At 30.7% G+C, this 6,433-nt stretch overlaps 1 protein-coding gene and 1 long non-coding RNA gene across 4 annotated transcripts in view; one reads left to right on the top strand and one right to left on the bottom strand.

Annotated features, from left to right (window-relative positions):
- Positions 1 to 3,701, top strand: part of LOC108736995 — a 4,747-nt gene extending 1,046 nt beyond the window's left edge. Inside the window, exons 1-5 of one of the 3 annotated variants that reach the window (XR_003231403.1) lie at positions 1 to 33; positions 1,468 to 1,531; positions 2,662 to 2,754; positions 2,980 to 3,069; positions 3,171 to 3,701. This is a non-coding gene — a long non-coding RNA (uncharacterized LOC108736995). The remainder of the gene's footprint in view (positions 34 to 1,467; positions 1,532 to 2,661; positions 2,755 to 2,979; positions 3,070 to 3,170) is intronic. The other 2 variants (XR_003231401.1, XR_003231400.1) reach the window with 2 other exon arrangements.
- The window catches only part of LOC108736997 (translation initiation factor IF-2-like), a 17,999-nt gene that overhangs the window by 3,946 nt on the left and 7,620 nt on the right, over positions 1 to 6,433 (bottom strand). The window lies entirely within an intron of this gene.

Below are 6,433 nucleotides of genomic sequence, written 5' to 3'. Positions count from 1 at the left end.
TTGAAATGAGAAGACATTCAAATACCTTGCAAGGTAAGTTCTTTTTTCTATATTTATTATAATAAACTTATAATAAATTAGTTTAAAAAGGGGTAGGGGTGTTTTCTATTAAACAAATATAGTTTGTTGTTAATTTTTTTATTAAGGCAGATTTTTTTATAAGTTTTATTTTATGTCTCTATTTGCAAACTTTTTGACGAAACCAGAAATTTTATTATTTATCGCTTATGGAGGTGTGTATCCAAATAGTCTTACGATTATGATAATGATGTTGTGTTTCTAATTGTGGCCTTCGTCGAATTAATGTCTAACCTTTCTTATAATTGTTTTATAACAATTTTGAAATCAAATTTTAAATATAGGAGCTACAATACGCTTAAAACATCTGTTGTTGTTAGATTTAGAATAATTTTTAAATTCGTGAACTTTTGGCGAAATTATACGTAGGTAACAGTAGCATTTATTTAACAGAAGGAATACATTTACAAAAACGTATCTCATAAGCAAAATATACCAAAAACCATAAACGCTTATTATTTAAACCAAATAAACTCACATAACTTGTAATTTAAATAAAACAAAATTATATTTTTCCCGCTGTTACCCGCCTATTCTTTTCCTTATAATTATCTTAAATACTGTCGCAACCACTCTTCTGCTCCTAACATTTCTCTGTATTCACTCCCGACTTTATTTTCCACACCCTCTTCTATCATACGACTTAAATTGTCATTTTCTCATCTGCATATGCTACATTTTCTCTCTTCCTCAATCAACCAGTATTTATTTTCATTGTATCTGTTCCCCATTTTAAATCTTGCTATAATTGTCATATCCTTATTTTTTCTCTGGTCTTATATCTCCCTGCCACTCTTCCCACATCCACCCTTTCATCTCTTCCGTATACTTCGATCTTTGTATTCTTCTCAAACCTCACCTCATAACATATTTTTTCACTGCATCAATTGTCATTTATTCCAACGCTTTTTTTTCCTCATCATATCTATTTCTCACCCCAAAACCCATGACTTTTGTTAATATCTCTGATGTGTTTTTGTCTCCTTTTTATAAACATTATTCACTTGATTGTACCTATTCCACCCCTAGATTTCCACCTCATAGAAGAAAACTCTTCTTGCCACTGTGTTAAATAAAATCCTTCTTCCCTAATCGTTTCTGCATAATTTTTCTCCAATTCCCCATATTTTTCCTATTACTGCATTTGCCCTTGCTATTTGATTATTTATACGTGTCATCCTTCTTATTTTTTCCCATCATATATCCCAGGTTTTCTTCAGAATTTATTTTCTTTGCCTTTTCTAATTTTTTCTTAATTTTTATTGATTTAATTATTCTTTCCTGCTTATGTTTAGTGTGACTTGTTTACAGGCTTCTTTCTTAGGTTAATTAATACTTTTATTTACTTACGCCTTATTTTCCTTTTACTAACTTAAAAACCTTTTACAGATTCAACCACATAATTACTAACCCTTGGACCACATCAAGGACATCAGAACGCGCTTTAGTCGAGGTAAGTTTTTAATTACTTTTTTTTTATTTTGGTTTTTTAAGCCTTTTTTAATTTTTACTTGATTTCAATTTAAATGCTTTTTGAAGTGAAACTTCTTTATGCTCGATGGGAGTAAAATCTCAAGGGTGATAGGATATGCGATGATAGGCTATGAGAATAAAAAGCCGCACATGCGCATATCTGTAGCTGTTAGTGACCGGCATCTCATAAATTATTTTATACTGTGTATTCAAAGTACTATAGTGCTAAATTAATGTTTTGGTTATATCTGTGCAGTTACATTACAGTAAATGTATTACATTAAATGTTTGTTTAACAACAATTAGTATTTATTTAAGAGTGAGTATTATGTATTAATTCTAATTCCTTGTAGTTATTGATAGTTTACGGTTTCTTAAGCCTTTAGAAAAATAAACGGAAGCGAAAAAAATTTTACCATTTCATTGTTACTGAATTACATAAAAACGTATTAAAGTAATTCTCCTTAAGTGCACTAAAAATAAAATACGCTGGAAAACATAAATCCTGAAGTTTCTCGTACTCTCTCTTTCACCAGTCATTACTTATTCGTTATAAAGGTATAGAGATAGCCAAAGAAGTTTCACTTCTTTCACGTGTACTGAGTTGCACGTTTTGTTGTAACTGTCGAAACTTGTCGTATGTCCCTTATATTTGCGTCAAAACTTTTGTTCTAACCTATGTATACTGGTAAGTAAGTGTGCTATCTCGTAAGTGGTAGTGCAACTATACGTAAACCTAGCAGGTGACTAACCAAGTAGCAAGCAACGTTCTTTATGCGGCCGGTAGGCGCCGCAGAACCACTTCAAGGCACTCATGTAAGATGGCGCAGTGGTATATTATCATACGTAGGTCGGAAAATATGTTTTAACTGTATTACAAGGTGCATACGAAAACTTTTATCAATGTGAACCGAAAAGTTTAACATTGTTATTAAAGCTAATATATTATAAAATCGGTCAAGATAAAAATTATATTAATTATTTTTCTTTATTTTTAGTGTAACTTGTTTTACATGGTTTTCTTTCTTTTTTATGTTTATTAATACTTGTTTTTATTTACTTTCACCTTGTAAATTCTTTTTCTTTTACTAATTTGAGAACCTTTTACAGAATCATCCACTGGAGGAACATAAACCATCATCATAAGTTCATCATCAACCCTTGGACCCCACTACAAGGACATCAGGACGCGTTTCAATCGAGGTAAGTTTAAAAATTACTGGTTTTTTAAGTATCTATTTTCTTTGCCTTTTTTAATGTTTACTTGATCTCTATTTAAATGCCTTTTTTAATTACTTTTCTTTCTTTATCTTTACTGTAACTTGTTTTAGATGCTTTCCTTTCTTTTTTATGTATCTTAATACTTGTTTTTATTTACTTTCACATTGTAAATTCTCTTCCTTTTACTAATTTGAGAACCTTTTACAGAATCATCCACTGGAGGAACATAAACCATCTTCATAAGTTCATCAACCCTTGGACCCCACTACAAGGACATCAGGACGCGTTTTAATCAAGGTAAGCTTTTAATAGTATGTTTTTTTAGTGTTTACTTTTCTTTGCTTTTTCTAATTTCTAATTGATTTTTATGTAGGTTAATATTCTCTTTTCTCTTGCAGGGACATCTCTCATCGTGGGAGATCATCGTCGCGGACAACGGGGGACCATTTCTAACGGGTGCGAATAGCTCCCAACGGTGAGGGTCATCTTCCGATGGCTGGAACCGTCTTTCAATGGTAAGAAGTCCCTTTCAACAGCCAAGATCGTCCCTCGCAGGTAAGACTTGTCCCTTTGCGGACAGGAACACCTTCAAGTGGTTTGAGGGTGATCCCGTCTGCGGGAGGGTGGTACTTGTACCACATCTTCCGCAGATGTGATCATTTTTAAACAACTTGAAGGTGATTTCTGTTAGCAAAGGTATAAGTCAACCCTCCGAAGGGGGATCGCAGTTGTTGTAAGGTACTTCTAACCACTTGGAAGATAGTTCCTGGTCATTGAAAGGTGGCACTTACCACTTGGGGGCTATACAATCCCGCTAAAAATGGTCCCGCGCGCGGACAGGGGACCCGCGTCCCCCACCGGCGTTGAATTACAAAAACCTTCGATGTAGGGATGCACCATTCGAAAAATAAAAAAATTGTCTTTTTTTATATATTGTTTTATTTATTTTAAAAACCTACTTATTAACTTGTTGGTTTTATGTGTAATTATAAGTGAAAACTTAGTAAATTTAGTAATAACTACAAAAATATAGGAAAATAGTTAAGATTATTCCTTTAACAACGATAACCAAAAATAGTTTTCGTTTTAATATAATTATTTAAAATATTCTTCACTAGGTGTATTAAACATTTAAAAAGTACCACCAATTAGTTTTCCTAAATAATATCGGAAAATTTAAAAAATAAGTTCAATTTCTAGTTAATAAGAATGTAGACATAACTAACAAAAAGGCTCACCGTTGTTGCAATAACATTGTCCATTCTTAACGTTCCACTCTATCACGACGTTGGAAAGACAAAGGGGGCATCTGCAATAAAATTAAATATTTACTATCAAGGCCTATTTATACCATTTAGGAAAACAGTTACGATGGTCTTTTTAATAATACAAGCCAAAAATAGTTTATATAAATTAAAGAAGAAATTAATGTAAGTGATTTGAAATGTGTTTGAACAAAAGTCAAATCCACATGTAATACGTACAAAAACACTCTAAATTCCCAAAATTAATTATTATAGGGTCGAAAGGCCGGTTTTTATTGTCTTTCATTATTTGGTGTCTCATCAACCATGAGGACATTAGCTACATTATATTAAATTTAAAAAATGCGACATGTTTATCTCCAAAGCATAGATCCTCAGAAAAATATAAAAAACAATTAGTTGGTTTAATTTGTTCAAAAGTGTCATTTTATTTGTTACAAGAAATTAATTTGTTAATAAATCCAGAACGGACTTGTCTTCCCGTTCAGACAGAGAGAGTGAGCATTCGGAGTGACAATGACGGGTAGTACGCTCGTTTAATAAAAATCTGCAATAATACATATCACTCTTAATTTCTGCCGAAAGCTCATTATATTAAATAAAAAAATGCGACATGTTTATCTTCAAATTATAGTTCCTCAGAAAGGAAAGAATTTTCAAAACCAGTCCCCATTCTCGGCAATCCTAGATTACCCGAGATTACCTAAAGTAAATATGGTAATTCCCAACTTTTTCATAACAATAAACGGGAACAGATACAAAAAAAACATTAGTATGCCTAATTCGTTAAAAAAATGTTGTTTTATTTGTTAGAAGAAATTGGTTTGTTTATACAACGAGAACAGAGTTGTCTTCGCGTTCAGACAGAGAGAGTGAGCATTCGGAGAGAAAATGATGGGTAGTACGCTCGATTAATTGAAATCTACAATAATACATATTACTCTCAATTTCTGCTGAAAGCTTATTTTTATTAAATATAATCCTTTACTTTTAACCAGTTCAGTACTTCACTTAAAAGCAATACCGAAATAAATCAAACTAAGAACATAGATTATTTATTTATTAGTGAAGAAGATAAACTGATTTATAAACAAACTCCCATGAATAATAGTGTAAATTCAATAAAAAAATCAACTAAGACATCTTCACACCCTGAAGATCAATATTCTGATAACATTGCATTTCCATGGTATTCAATTATTTAAAATAACATTTGTGAAGATGAACCTTTCACTAAATTAAGTCCAGATAATATTTTATCTCAAGATAATAGATCATTTTCTTTTAATCAACAATATAGCACTATTTTAAAAACAATCCCCTTGACCGCAAAAGATCACATTTTTCAAGAAGGGTTAAAAAAGATGAAAATGAATGTCTAATCTATAATCCCTTATACGATAATATTCCTCGACATACAAATAAAAACATTATTTTAAATCAAATTGAGAAATTATTTTCAGAAATATTATCTGACTTAGTTAAGAAGGAATGTGGACCTTCCTTTAAAATTCGCTCTTTTAAATGGAGCAATTGCAAATTTACTGATGATAGGTAAATAATAAAGCACAATATAAGGAGTATTAATTAAAACAAATTAGACAATATGTTTTAATTCTAGACTAAAGTTAAATAAACGAGAAGATTCGAGATATATATTTGTTAGATATCAAAGTTTAAGCAGTCAAGTTAAGTTTAACATCATAGTTTACATTCTTGGAAAATGTTATTCTCTTGTTCAAACTAATTGTTTTTGCACGAAAAGGTAATTATAATGTGTTTTAAACGTATTTCTAATTAATTCTAAAAAGTATGTTTGAATTTCACATAAGCGCGCTAAATTGGAGTATAGGCAAATGTTTATACAGGGCAGTATTCCGGAACATCTAACTAAACTCTCAAATAGAAATAATATTTGAATCAAATTCTTTTAATTCCTTATAAGATTCGTAAAAGATAATATATAATTTTTTACTATTAACATAAACAAATAGATTATATTGTAGATACGCTTCATTTATTTCAATTTGCAGAACCAAAAGCAAAGCGTAAAGTTGATTAGGTAGCTAATTAAATGTACGCCTATTTACACTTATTATCATTTAATGACGATAATAAATGGCAAGTTGTTATGCCTTTATATTTGGTTTACTCAGTATCCTAAAGGAATTATCTTTCGGGCTTGATTAAATTAATATTTGCAGAGTATATACTTTATGTAATATGTAAACTAATTCTTTCAAGTGTTTATACATTAAGACTATATATATATTTCTAATTAGTGTAAAAAACGTTAAATTTCTTAATGTTTGGTGAAAACCACATCTAAATCGGCTTAGAAATAACTGAGTTATCCCGTTTTAAAGTTGCCCTTCTTTAATTCTTACAAGTGGCGC

Source organism: Agrilus planipennis, unplaced genomic scaffold (genome assembly GCF_000699045.2).
Source record: "Agrilus planipennis isolate EAB-ADULT unplaced genomic scaffold, Apla_2.0 scaffold98, whole genome shotgun sequence".
NCBI lineage: Eukaryota > Metazoa > Arthropoda > Insecta > Coleoptera > Buprestidae > Agrilus > Agrilus planipennis.
This window is presented reverse-complemented; position numbering and strand designations above follow the sequence as displayed.